This window comes from Mirounga angustirostris, unplaced genomic scaffold (assembly GCF_029215605.1).
Source record: "Mirounga angustirostris isolate CCGP_5_RB_7025 unplaced genomic scaffold, mMirAng1.0.hap1 SCAF_13, whole genome shotgun sequence".
Classification (NCBI taxonomy): domain Eukaryota; kingdom Metazoa; phylum Chordata; class Mammalia; order Carnivora; family Phocidae; genus Mirounga; species Mirounga angustirostris.
The window spans coordinates 87,777,447-87,789,477 of NW_026991721.1; the positions used below are offsets into that span (position 1 = coordinate 87,777,447).

Genomic DNA, 12,031 nt, shown 5'->3' on the forward strand with positions numbered 1-12,031 from the left:
GCCTTAAATGTTTGCGAAGTCAGGGCCGGGATTCTTCTATCATTCCTACGGGCTGTTGCAGCCATATGAACTGAAAGCAATCTTTCCTCGTCAAAATAGGAATGCCCTTGGCACCAGGCCAGTTTACCCTTTTTTATGGAATAGTGTTCAGAGTATTTGAATGCTCATCTGGCCCCAATGTGTGGGGCATGGAGGTCACAACTTTCCTCGAAGTAAATATCGAGATGTTTTGAAACAACCGCTTAGTAGAGCCCTGTCCAGAGAAAGAAAAATAAAAGTATCTGGTGGGTGCATTTTGGCACAGGGATCACCTGCCTCCCCGCTACCCGCCACCCTTCCCTGCCCTGGCCTCCCCTCCCTGTGAATACTGCTTATATTAACTTGGGCTGTACAAGCACTCTGGAGAGCAGCTTTTAACCAAAGGAGGTAAGGTGACTCACGGGAGCTGCCTCGAAGAGTTTCCATGTCACGTTACTAGCTCAGGATGACGTGCACGGTGAGAATGGACTCAGGAATCACCATGGGTCCTGAGCACAGGAAACCAAACAGGTTGGTAAGGCCAGGAACATGCAATTTCGAACAGGGTGGCTTTGCCGGTCTCTTGTTGATGTCGCTGCTTTCCTCATGACCGAGAAGAACGCGAGTCACTTGCTTCCTTGTCCCACCTCAGGGGAGCCCAGGAAAGCAATGTGAGCATTTGTGCTGACATGGAAGAATGTGGCCGAGAGCGGCCGTAGATTTTCTTCCACCTGCACTTTAGAATGTTTATTTTAAAGTTAACGCTGTACATCAGAGATGCTCGTGTCCATAAAGGATGGATTTTCTGCTTGGCACAGTGAAGAAATTCAGAACGTATATAATAATGCACCCCGAGAATTCTTGTTCTGTTTTTTAAAAAAATCTTCAAGGTCAATACAACCGCAGACATTGCTATTCACTTCATTGCGAACTGGGATCTACTAGCTGCGTACTGCCATTTTATTTTTCAATTCGTAAAAAAAGATGTTCTCATCACTAGGCCTCTGGGCCTCTTTATTCAGCCCAGATCACCAATGGGAAACCAAATGCAGGAACTGATGAATACAGCAGTGGAGAGGAGAGAGAGAGAGAGGTGGAGCCGGGGCCAGATTCGAAGACACCCCCAAGCCCCTGCTGGCCGCTCTATATGCCTTGTGCATGTTCCCAGGTGGATGACGTAGTGATAGAAGAGAAGAAGGGGGAGAGGAGCGTAGGTGCCTGTGCCTGTCAGGCTAGCGAGGAGAGACAGATGGACAGACAGAAAGATGGAGCGAGCTGAGAGGTGTGTAGAGGGCAGACATGTTAGTCGCCTGGAGACCACAAGACTGTAGGGTTCCGAGCTCGAACTCTCCCTGATCCAGAAGGCACACTCCTGTGCACAAGAAGGTTTTGAAGTTTCCATTCATCAGCTGAGCCATGACGATAGCCAATGTGCCAGATTCCAGGGACACAGAGGGCTCTGTCTTTGGGTGGTTGTCTGTTTCTTTGACGGCGTCCCAGCACCTTTGGGAGAAAGAGCTCTCTTCTCCTCCGTTCTCACACACACCCTTCACCCCAGCCAAGCCCAGCTGCTGGCGTCTCTGAGTGTGATTTGCTCCCTCACACCTCCTGGCTTTCTCGCCTGTCCTTCCCTCTAGAAGGATCTCTGTTCTTCGCCATGTTGGCCTAGCTGACATCTACCCTGAAGATCAGCTCACTTTGCCTCCTGGAGGAAGTTTCCTTACCTCTCTCTTCAATTTAAGTGCCCTCCTCCTTCCTTCCACAGCCCTCTGTGGAAACCCCCTAGTAGTGCTTGTAACAGTATATTAAAGTGGCTTTTTCCTATCTGCCTTCCCTTCTAGATCGTGAGCTTCTAGAAGGCAAGGGCTGGGTCCTGTGGGTCTCCGTGTGCTCAGCGCCTCTGTCCAACTTGGACACATAGCCAGCACGTGACCCGGGATTCTTGATAGCCTCTACCTTCTGTGCCTGGCATTTCCCTTGCCAAGCTCTGAAAGTTCTTTATCAGAGAATACATCTACTTATCATTATTATTGCCTTCTGCAACCGGAGTACCTATGAGCACAAAGTAATCCTTGGGGAAAAGGCGATAATAATTTAATCCCCCCTTGCATTTATATGGCACTTTATGCTTTCCCAAAAATTTATTTATTTTTTATGGGCGACTCTCCTCCCCACCTGGAAAAATAAGAAAAATGAGACCAGGTTATGTTAAGTGGCTTCTTGTAGGTCACATAGCTGGTAAGTGTGAAAGTTAAGACAAAAACCTAGGTTCTCCCAATCCAGGCCCTGTGGTTCTCCCAGCCCCGTCCGTCCCCCTCTCAGTCTCCTCCCCCGGGTTCCTGCCCCTGAAGAGCATAGGCTTAGAGGGTGCCTGGTGGAGTGGGCCCCCGGGAGTGTTTCTTGCATCATCCCATGGGGTGTGATGGGGTGAGTATCTCCATTGAGAGGCAGAAGAGGAACTCAGGAGGAGCTCAGGCAGGGATGCTGGCGAAGTACCGAAAGCTGGTTCTAACTTAGGCACAAATTCCCCCTCTTGTAAGTGGGGCATACTAAAGGGAACATCATAGCTCCTCTATACTGAGGACTCTGCCAGCACCTGTTCTAGCCCAGAAGCTCCTTCCCGGGCAGCCTTTCATTGGGCACATTGGCCATGACCCTCCCCATGGTGTCTCTGCCACGAAGTGTCAGTCTGTCAGCCTGTCCGTCTGTCAGCACTGTTGAGTGTCCAGAGCACCCTCCACCGCTCCTCATCCTCATCCCAGGCCCGTGACACAGGCCCTGGACTGGAGGCCAGGAGGCCATTGCCCTGTCACATACCAATGGCATGGCTCTGGGCATGGCCCCCAGAGGCTGAAGGGAATCAGGCTTTTCCTGCTAGCTGCCTCACGAAGTAGTTACTTCCTGAGTGGTGCTTTGAAACATCATGAAGGAAGCATTACTACGACACACTCTGCAGAGGTGAGGTATTTGCCATCCTCTGGTTCTGTCTTTCCAGATGTGTGGTGCTGGTACCCAAGGACAGAAGAGAGCTGCTCCTCGCCTGTCTGAAGTCTGTTTTCAAGGCGAGATACTGTGTGGCTTTCTGGGGGAGCAGGTGAGACCAGGCCACCTTTCTCGGCACCGTTCATTGGAAGAATGATGCTCAGTGCCCCCAAGGCATCCATGGTATTAATGAAATAAACTAAACGATGCATCTACATTGGTGCCCGTTAGGTGCTATCCTTGAGAGAAGAAAAAATAGTTATTTGTATTATTTTCTGGGTTCTTTGGTTCAGAAGAGAAACCCCAGCTGAGAAAGACGGGGTGAGGATGGTTTTCGTTCCCTGCGGCTCTTGGGGCCACAAGACAAACTGCATGACTTACAACAGCACAAATGTATTTTAGCTCCGGGTGTCCCAAGTCTAAAATGGGTTTCACGGGGCCGCAGCCGAAACTGGTTCTTCCCGGAGGCTGTGGGAGAAAATTGGTGTCCTTGCCTCTTCTGGTTTCCAGTGGCCACCTACATTCCTTGGTTTGTGGCTCCTTCCCAGCATCACTGCAACCTCTGGCTTTGGTCATACCTCCTACTGAAGCTGCCTCCCCCGCCTTACACGAATTTTGGGATTACACCGGGCCACCCGTATAATCCAGGATAATCTCCCCATTTTAGGATCTCCTAGCTTGATCACAGATGTAGTCCTTTTTGCCTTGTAAGGGAACATCTTCAAGGATTAGGACATGGACATCTTTCTGGGCTCATTATTCTGCCCATCACCAGAAGGAACAAAAGACAAAACGGAACTGGGTGCCCGTCCCTTCCTTTCAGAACAGTTGTAGCCATTCTTTTTTTTGTTGTTAACATATAATGTATTATTTGTTTCAGGGGTACAGGTCTGTGATTTTACAGTCTTACACAATTCACAGCGCTCACCATAGCACATACCATCCCCAGTGCCCATCACCCAGCCCCCCATCCCTCCCACCCCCCCCCACCACTCCAGCAACCCTCAGTTTGTTTCCTGAGATTAAGAGTCTCTTATGTTTTGTCTCCCTCTCTGGTTTCATCTTGTTTCATTCTTATCCTCCCTCTCAGTGAGAGAAATCTGTGCCTCAGTCTCCCTTTCTGTAAACTAAAATGATCTTTCTGCCCATTTATCTTTATAAAGCATTTTGGGATTATCAAGTAAAAGGTGCTTAGGAGGTGATGGTTATTATGATATGATATTCTGACTTGGTATAAATTATGCTTACATTAATCAGTGGAGCTTCTACTAGATGCAACTATCGTTGGGTCCCATGGGGGAGAGATTAGGGGGAGCATCTATTAGATTCTGTAGTTAAACCTCACTAAATGATTCTTAATAGCAATTTACTTTGGCTTCATTAGCATGGAGTATGGGAACTCTCCTTTAAAATAGCATATAGCTCAGCCTCCTCCTATCTTTGAAGTAATTGAAATGAAACAGAGATCAACAACAACAACAATAGTGTAAGACAAAAGAAATAGGCACTGTGTTTGTCTACATGTGATTTGCTGTTGGGTGGGAGGTTTACTGCCTGCACTTTAATTTGTCTCTTTTTGCCTCCATGCCTGGTTGAGTTTCTGGCTTTTGACCGAGGATCTGGCTAGAAAGGAGGCACGGGGGAGTGGATATAAACTGTGTGAACGTGGCAGTGAACGTGGGGCTGCAGGCTCCAGGATGAGTTTGTGTGTCTTACCACGTGACAGAGTGAGGGAGAGCATCTATTTATGATAGTATTAGGCACCACGTTGGATCATCTAGGTCATGAGATTCAGTTGATATACTTCAAAGGCTTTATGAAGCCTCCCTCAGGTTAGAGGCTAAAGAAATTGGGAAGCTTAGCCCTTCTTTGCCCACCCCACCACCAGATGCATCAAGATGTTGCAGGAAGCTTGAGGCAGTGAGGCCCCTTCCCTTGGTGTACGGGGAGGACCAGACTGACTGACCGTGTCGGACGCCAGCTCCAGGGCCTGCAGAAGTAGCAAAATGTGAGGCCCCCAGACAGGCATCTGAGTCCACCCCCATCCCGTACTCACCCTGCCAGTTTCCTGGGGAGTCTGCCTCGGAAACCCAGGAAGAGACACAATCAGCAGACGATGACAGCATCTTTAAATAGATTTATAAAATGTTCAACCCTCGAAGAGCCTGTGTCCAGGGAAGGTTATGTTGCTGCTAAACAGTCCCAAGGAGAGCATCACAACCAGCTCTGATCCTCGGGGCTCAGGGGAATTAAAGGAGAGAGACAAGCCCTGAGAATGATTATAATCCCATTATGCAGAGCTCCCCCTATTTATTTCTTCATATGGATGAATTTGTATATATTTGCATTTTGTTCTATCTGATAATATGCATAGAATTCAAATTGAAATGACTTGAATAGATTTGAATATTAATGAGGCGTTTAAAGGCTGCCATCCCTGGCAGAGTCCCTGCAAGGGAGTGTGTAGTGCAGAGGCTCAGAAAACTCCTCAGGCACCAGCACCACCAGGCATTGCCACCCAGGGCATTGGAGGGGGGACACCCTCTGGGGTGGAGATAGAGGCCTCCCCTACAGCTTCTAGGCACCAAGCCCGGAGCCTACACCACTAAAGTGTATGTGGCTTGAGGTCTTTTCAGATATATGGTTTTAACAGTGCCATGAAAGATGCTGTGGACTGTCTTCTGTCTGGAGTCCTATAGCTCTGGTACACATCACACCTCCTGGTTTGTTTGTTTGTTTTTCACTTTTGATTAATCTTTAATTAATATTTCACTTTAATTTTCTTTTCTTTTTTTTAATTTTATTTTATTATGTTGTTAGTCACCATACATTACATCATTAGTGTTTGATGTAGTGTTCCATGATTCATTGTTCGCATATAACACCCAGTGCTCCATTCAATACGTGCCCTCTTTAATACCCATCACCAGGCTAACGCATCCCCCCCCAGAACCCTCAGTTTGTTTCTCAGAGTCCGTAGTCTCTCATGGTTCGTCTCCCCCTCCGATTTCCCGGGATCATGGCAATTAGTCAATATACTCTCAGTGGGCCTGAAGGCCATCAGTCCTCCTTGAGGCTCTAATAAGGAAATCACTTGATGCTGGTCATTTCAGCCCCTCAGTATTAACATCTATAACCTGCCTAGGTCCTGGGCTCAACTCTAAGAGTAAGTAAGATAGAATGGCTTGTGAAAGACCCACTGGGGTTCAACTGGCCATTGTTTCCCCTTTTTAGCAAGAGACTTGGGTAATAGCTCATCCTTTTAGGACCTCTTAGGTGGACCTGTGGTGAGGCTTCAAATTACTTAGCCTCAAAATCTGTAGGCCCATCATGTAAGAATAGCGTCTTGTAGGAATTTCAGTTGGGTTACCAGTTGTCCGAAGTGTAGAGCTCTAGACATACCGTCATTCATTGCTGAAGTACTAGGAATCAACATTTCTAAGTGATCCCCAATTGTTTTATCTTGTCCTAACTGAATCTTGGTTAGTTCCAAGTTTACGCTCCTCGCACCCATTCTAATGGGCAATTACGAGAGCAAGTAACCATTAAAATATACTTGTGAGTCATTTAGTTTCCTGCTGTATGAGGCTCTCATGTCCACTCATTGTCACTTCTAGTTCAACAATCTGAGAACTAAACTCCTCATTTTATCCCCCGTTGGAGTCCTAATCTCAGTCAAGGGTAGGCCCATATTCCCAATCCCTCCTTCTGAAACCTGAGGCATCACCAGCCCTTCCCTCCTGACTCACATCCAACCAGTTCCATCATGACAAATTTCATCTGCATTTTCTCTTCTGTTGCCCTACTCATCCTCATCATTTTCTTCCCAAATATTAGAGCATTCTCTTGAGTCCGTCACTTTTTTCCAGAGTTATCCTTTACCACTGTCCTTCACTACTTATATCTTCCTAGGTCACTTGTCAAATTCACTCTTCCACATCTCAGCCAGGTCCATGGGGTTACTCTTGGTCTATAAACCAGGGCCCAAATGCCTCCAGCTGGTATCTCAGATCTGTCACCCCACATTTAAAGTACTCTATAATCTGGCACCGACTGTCTTTACAGCATCATCTTCTCTCCATTCTTCCTTGTTCTCAAGCTTTAGGGGAAAAAAAAGGTATTCCCTGGATATACTGCACCTTCATGTCTTTGTTTATGCTGTTCCTTGGGCCTGGAATATTCTTTCCTCATCATTTATTGAAATAAGCTCTTCATATTTCAAGGCTCGGCTCAAATGTCACCTCTTCCATGAAGTTATTTCCTGTTTCCAGCTCAGAGGTGCTCTTTTCTTTGTCCTCCTGTGGCCTGATATGTGTATTCTATTGTATCATGTGTTCAATCCTGTCCGGCCTGGTGTTTACTTGATACCTTATCAACTCAATTGTGAGTACCATAAGGAGAGAAGAAACAATGTTTTCCCAGTCTTTATACCATCTCATCATCTAGGACAGTGCTCAACAAATGTTTAATGAGTAAATGAAATGAATTTGCGGGAAAGTTTTGGAATCGCTTAGGGCATGTCCAGGTCTCCGCAACATCCTGTGAATTCAGCCCCTGCCCTTCCAGCACCCAGCCATCTTGGAAAGGCACTACCATTCATTAAGCAACAGCTATATATGGCAGGTACTTCCTCATGATCATTTGATTCTCCAAAAAAACACTGCACAAAGATCCTTATTTCCATTTTGCAGGTGAGGAAATAGAGTCTCACTGAGGTTGAGAAATTTGCCCCAGGTCACACCCCCAGTGGGTAATAGAGCCAAAGTGAAAGAGAGCTCAAGCCTCCTGACTCCCCTTCTCAGGTTTTTGCTGGCACCCTAAAGCCGCCTGGCATCAGCCAGACAACAGCCAGACTCTCCGCTTCCCCAGACTCTGTGTCAGGCTTCAGTGCTCTGGGAGAATGAGTTTCCCTCCAATCAATCCTGGATGCAGTTATTATTTTATAGGGATGTTGTAAGTTGATAAGGTAGCTGTTATATGTTAATAGCTATTGTAATGTTGTTCTTAAGGCCTATTACTTGTGCTAGTTTGTATTTTAATGTGTGCAAAGGTGATTACAGCTTTAATATGAATGTTAAACAGATTAGCTGATTTGTATGTAAAATAAATAAATAAAGGAAACTCATACTCTCGTTTCTATTCATTCCTCTGTCCTTCTCTCTCTTCCTCCTCTGTCCAAAAACAGATGAGGTCTGTGGAGCATTGACAATGGAACAAAAAGGGAGTATTTTTTGCGTGATAAATAGCGGTTATAGATGGGTCTTTTGTTGCAGGTGAATTTGGACTTTATGTCCTTAATAGCTGCTTATCTGAGACGTTGTGTGCTTGACAGTGTTTGCAAGTTGTTTTGAGAGTTGTGCCTTTGCCATCCTCTCCCTTCAGTCTTGTCTCCCACCTCTGCTAAGCCCCTGTTGTTTTCTTGTGCCCACTGGAAAGTGTGCCAAACTTCCAGAAAGGCAAGTGTATGCCTGTGCATCCTGTGTATCCAGGAGTGCAGGGCACAGAAGAGGAGACAGATAAGAACACAAACAATTAGAGTGCAAAAAGAAGGGGACCAGGGGAAGGTCTGCACACAGGTATTTCTGCGGGAGCAGACAGAGGGGTACTAACCTGCCTGGTGGGGAGAAAATGTCTTCCATTAAGCAGAGCTCCAAGGATGAGTTGAAGGTAGCTAAGAAAATGAACAGAGGGAGGGGTGGAGGTGGAGGAGGAACTTAGGGGAAGGAAAAGGCATTCCAGGCAGAGGGAACGGCCTGTACTAAATCCTGAAAGCATGGAATGCAGCCCATTCAGGGAGCTGCAAGGATCTCATCCAGGGGCATTGAGGCCACTGGGAGCACCAGTGACTTAATGCACTACGCACAGAGCCAGAAGTCAAGAAGCTTCCCAGCCAGGGATACTTGAAGGAAAAGGAATATTCATCTTAGGAATTATAATAAAAACAGGACACTGGGCACGGTCAGATACTTAGCTTAGGCTGTAGGTCTGTCACTGAAATCGATAGAAAGGAAAGATATAAAAAGAGGGGTGATCAAAAGAAAAGGTGGATCCAGAAAGATGGGAGCTTCAAACAACAAAACTTACTTTGGCAGTACAATGCAAATTATCCTGATGAAGGGAAGGAGGCAACATCTAAAGAAACCAACATGGCCTCACACACAACTGTCCAAGGGGCTCAGGTTGTAGAAAGACATGTGCAGTGGATGGAAGGTGGGGCATTGAGCACAGGGTGGGGACAGAAGAGGAGAAGGAGTCTGTAACAAAGGTACCAGGTGACATAAAGACATGGAATGAGCCAAGCTTGGAGAAAAAGAAAAAATAAAAAGATGACCACAAGAGATGACAAAATGGAGATCTTTAGGCTTCCAAGAAAAAGAATAAAAAGGACAGCTTTTCTTGAGAAATGAGCTTAATATTAACCAGTTGCCAAGGACTTCTCAGCTTCTCATTTGGTACTACTCTTCTCTAATGCTTTTCATATATGAGGGAGAATAAACTTGGTCAAGAAAGGACTAAAACCTGGGATGGGCACGTAAGAGGCTCTATAAGGCGAAGGTCGAGAGTCACCTGGATCAAGGGCTAGGTGCCACCAGTAACCTCTCCTGGCTCAGTTTACTCTTGTAAAATAGAGATAACAAGTATACCTAAGTCAAATATTTGTTGAGTAGATTAAAAGATACGATGCAAATAAGACTCTCGTCTGACACATTTAAAAATTCAATGAATGTTAGCTATCATGTTGTTGATGATGATGATGATGAGATGCTAATCTGATTACCAGACCCAACAAAATTAACCTCCCAGGATATTGAAACAATTTGAAGATATGATCCAGGAACCATTCTGAGTGAGCAGTTGTCAAGAAATATTGGAAAACAGAGTCTGGAAAAATACCACAGTTTTCTTTAAAGTGGAGGGATAGATGGGAGTAGATTCTAGAAACAGTGGACAGGTTGACTTCATATAGACTTCCAGAAAAAAAAATCTGCAAGAGATTAATTTCATGGTTCATAAACACCCTGAAAGTCACCCATGGTCACTGGAAACCACCTTGGGCTTGCTAAGAACAAATCATGCTAACATCTCATTTAAGAAAAAAAAAAATCAACATAATTTCATAGTCTACCTCCCCTTTGTATGTTGTATTATTCACAAATTTGAAAAACAAATCTTTCTCTGTCAGGTGTATTACAGAGTCTTAATTGAAGGAGGTTTATTTATTGAAATCTCAAAATGAATCAGCAGTGTGACATGGTTACAAATAATGGATGTTTTGGCTTCATCAACAGAAAAGGCTGTGTTCAAGTGGGGACACTAGCAATCCCATGGTGCTGTCTGCTGATGTGACCACATCTGGGATATGAAGAAGGCTTTGAGAGTCAGGATGGTGAAAAGCCTGGGAGTTATGTAATCTGACTGAGGGTAGAAGAATTTAGCATTGTTTAGGCAGAAAAGGCAAGACTTAGGGGTTCTCCAGCTTTATTGTGCGTGAGAATCACCTGGGGTGTGTGTTTAAATTGCAGATTCCAGTGACTACAATCCCTAGATTTGTAGAGATTCCGATTCATTAATCCCAGGAGGAGCCCAGGAAATTACAATCGAACAAACATTCCAGGTGATTCTCATTCCAGTGGTCTACAGACCATATTTTAAGAAACATGACTTAGAAGGAATAAAATAACCATTCTCAGATATAAAAGTCTCCCATGTGGTTTAGAGGACAGAACCCTAACCAACAAGTCCTCAACTCTACTGTCAGCCATTGGAGAGGGTAGGAACACTGGTGTTCTCATTTCTGTATCTCTAGTTTCCAATACGGTGTCGGGCACACAGTAGGTGGTCAGCAAATACTTGTTTAACGAAATTACACGAAGGTTGGAGAAAAAACCTTATTGGGCTTATTGAAAGCTTATTGAAAATGAAGCAGATGGCCTTGTTAGGCAGCCAGCCTGCCATCACCAACCACCTTTATGGAGAGAATGGATAATAATCGGCAAGAGATGGCATACAAGAGATTCCTATATTGGGAGAAGGGTTCACTAAGGTGACCCCCAACACTTGCCACGTTCTTAAAATTCAGTTGAAGAAATAGAACATATTGGAAAAACTTTTTGATGGCAGTACAGAGATAATGGAGTCAGAGAGGTATAGATAAGAAAGAAAACACAGTGACATGCACTATAGAAAAGAGTAAGAAGCAAACATTTGAAATCCAAAGAGATGATCAGGTCTGAAGAAGCATTGAATGTTTCAGTTGTGGGTATGACACCTGCAGTATTTTACATCGTATGTAACTTAATTCAACTCCGGGCATTCATTGAGCACCTACTATGTACAGATAGGAAGCAGAGCGAGCTGGTCTCTGCCCTCAAGGAACTCCCAGGGTAACTGAAGAGGTCATGACCGCAGGATCACAGAACATGAACCTAACTCTCCTAGTAGGGAAAGAAAATGGGAGCACCACAAGGGAAGGTCATTCTCTGTCCTGTAAATAGTTGTATCCCCAACACTTAGAAGGTCCCTGGCATATTGGGAGCATTGATAAATATTTGTTGAATGAATCAACCAACCAATGAATGAATCAATGAGTGAATGAAACTAGCGTTTATTGAATCCCGCTTTGTTGGACAGTGTGTCACAGACTTTGTACATATCATTGCTCTTGAGTCTTCCAAACTCTGTAAAAAGTATTATTATCCTTGTTTTACAGATGTCAGGATGGAAGCACCATTGAGTTACGTGCCCAAGGTCTGAAAGCTTCTAAATGACAGCTGAAGTTCCTGAACTTGAGTTGTCTGCCTCCTAAACTTGCATCCTAGTCCAGAAAGCTCCATTCTGGACAAGAGAATTGAGGTTCAGGGAGATGAAATGACCTCCTCAGGGTTATCCTGGTCTTTTGTAGTAGAACTGGGTCTGGCCCGAAGCCCAGTGGTTTTAGGAGCAGTAGGAGCTCTTCACATGGCAGCAGCTGACCACGCTCCACCCTCTGACATCTTTCCACTGACCCTGCAGACCTTTGGCCTTCACACAG

The 12,031-nt window shown here is 45.3% G+C and overlaps 1 protein-coding gene across 1 annotated transcript in view; it reads left to right on the forward strand.

Annotated features, from left to right (window-relative positions):
* The window catches only part of LOC135362239 (kin of IRRE-like protein 3), a 450,674-nt gene that overhangs the window by 13,152 nt on the left and 425,491 nt on the right, over positions 1-12,031 (forward strand). The gene's annotated exons all lie outside the window — the stretch shown is intronic.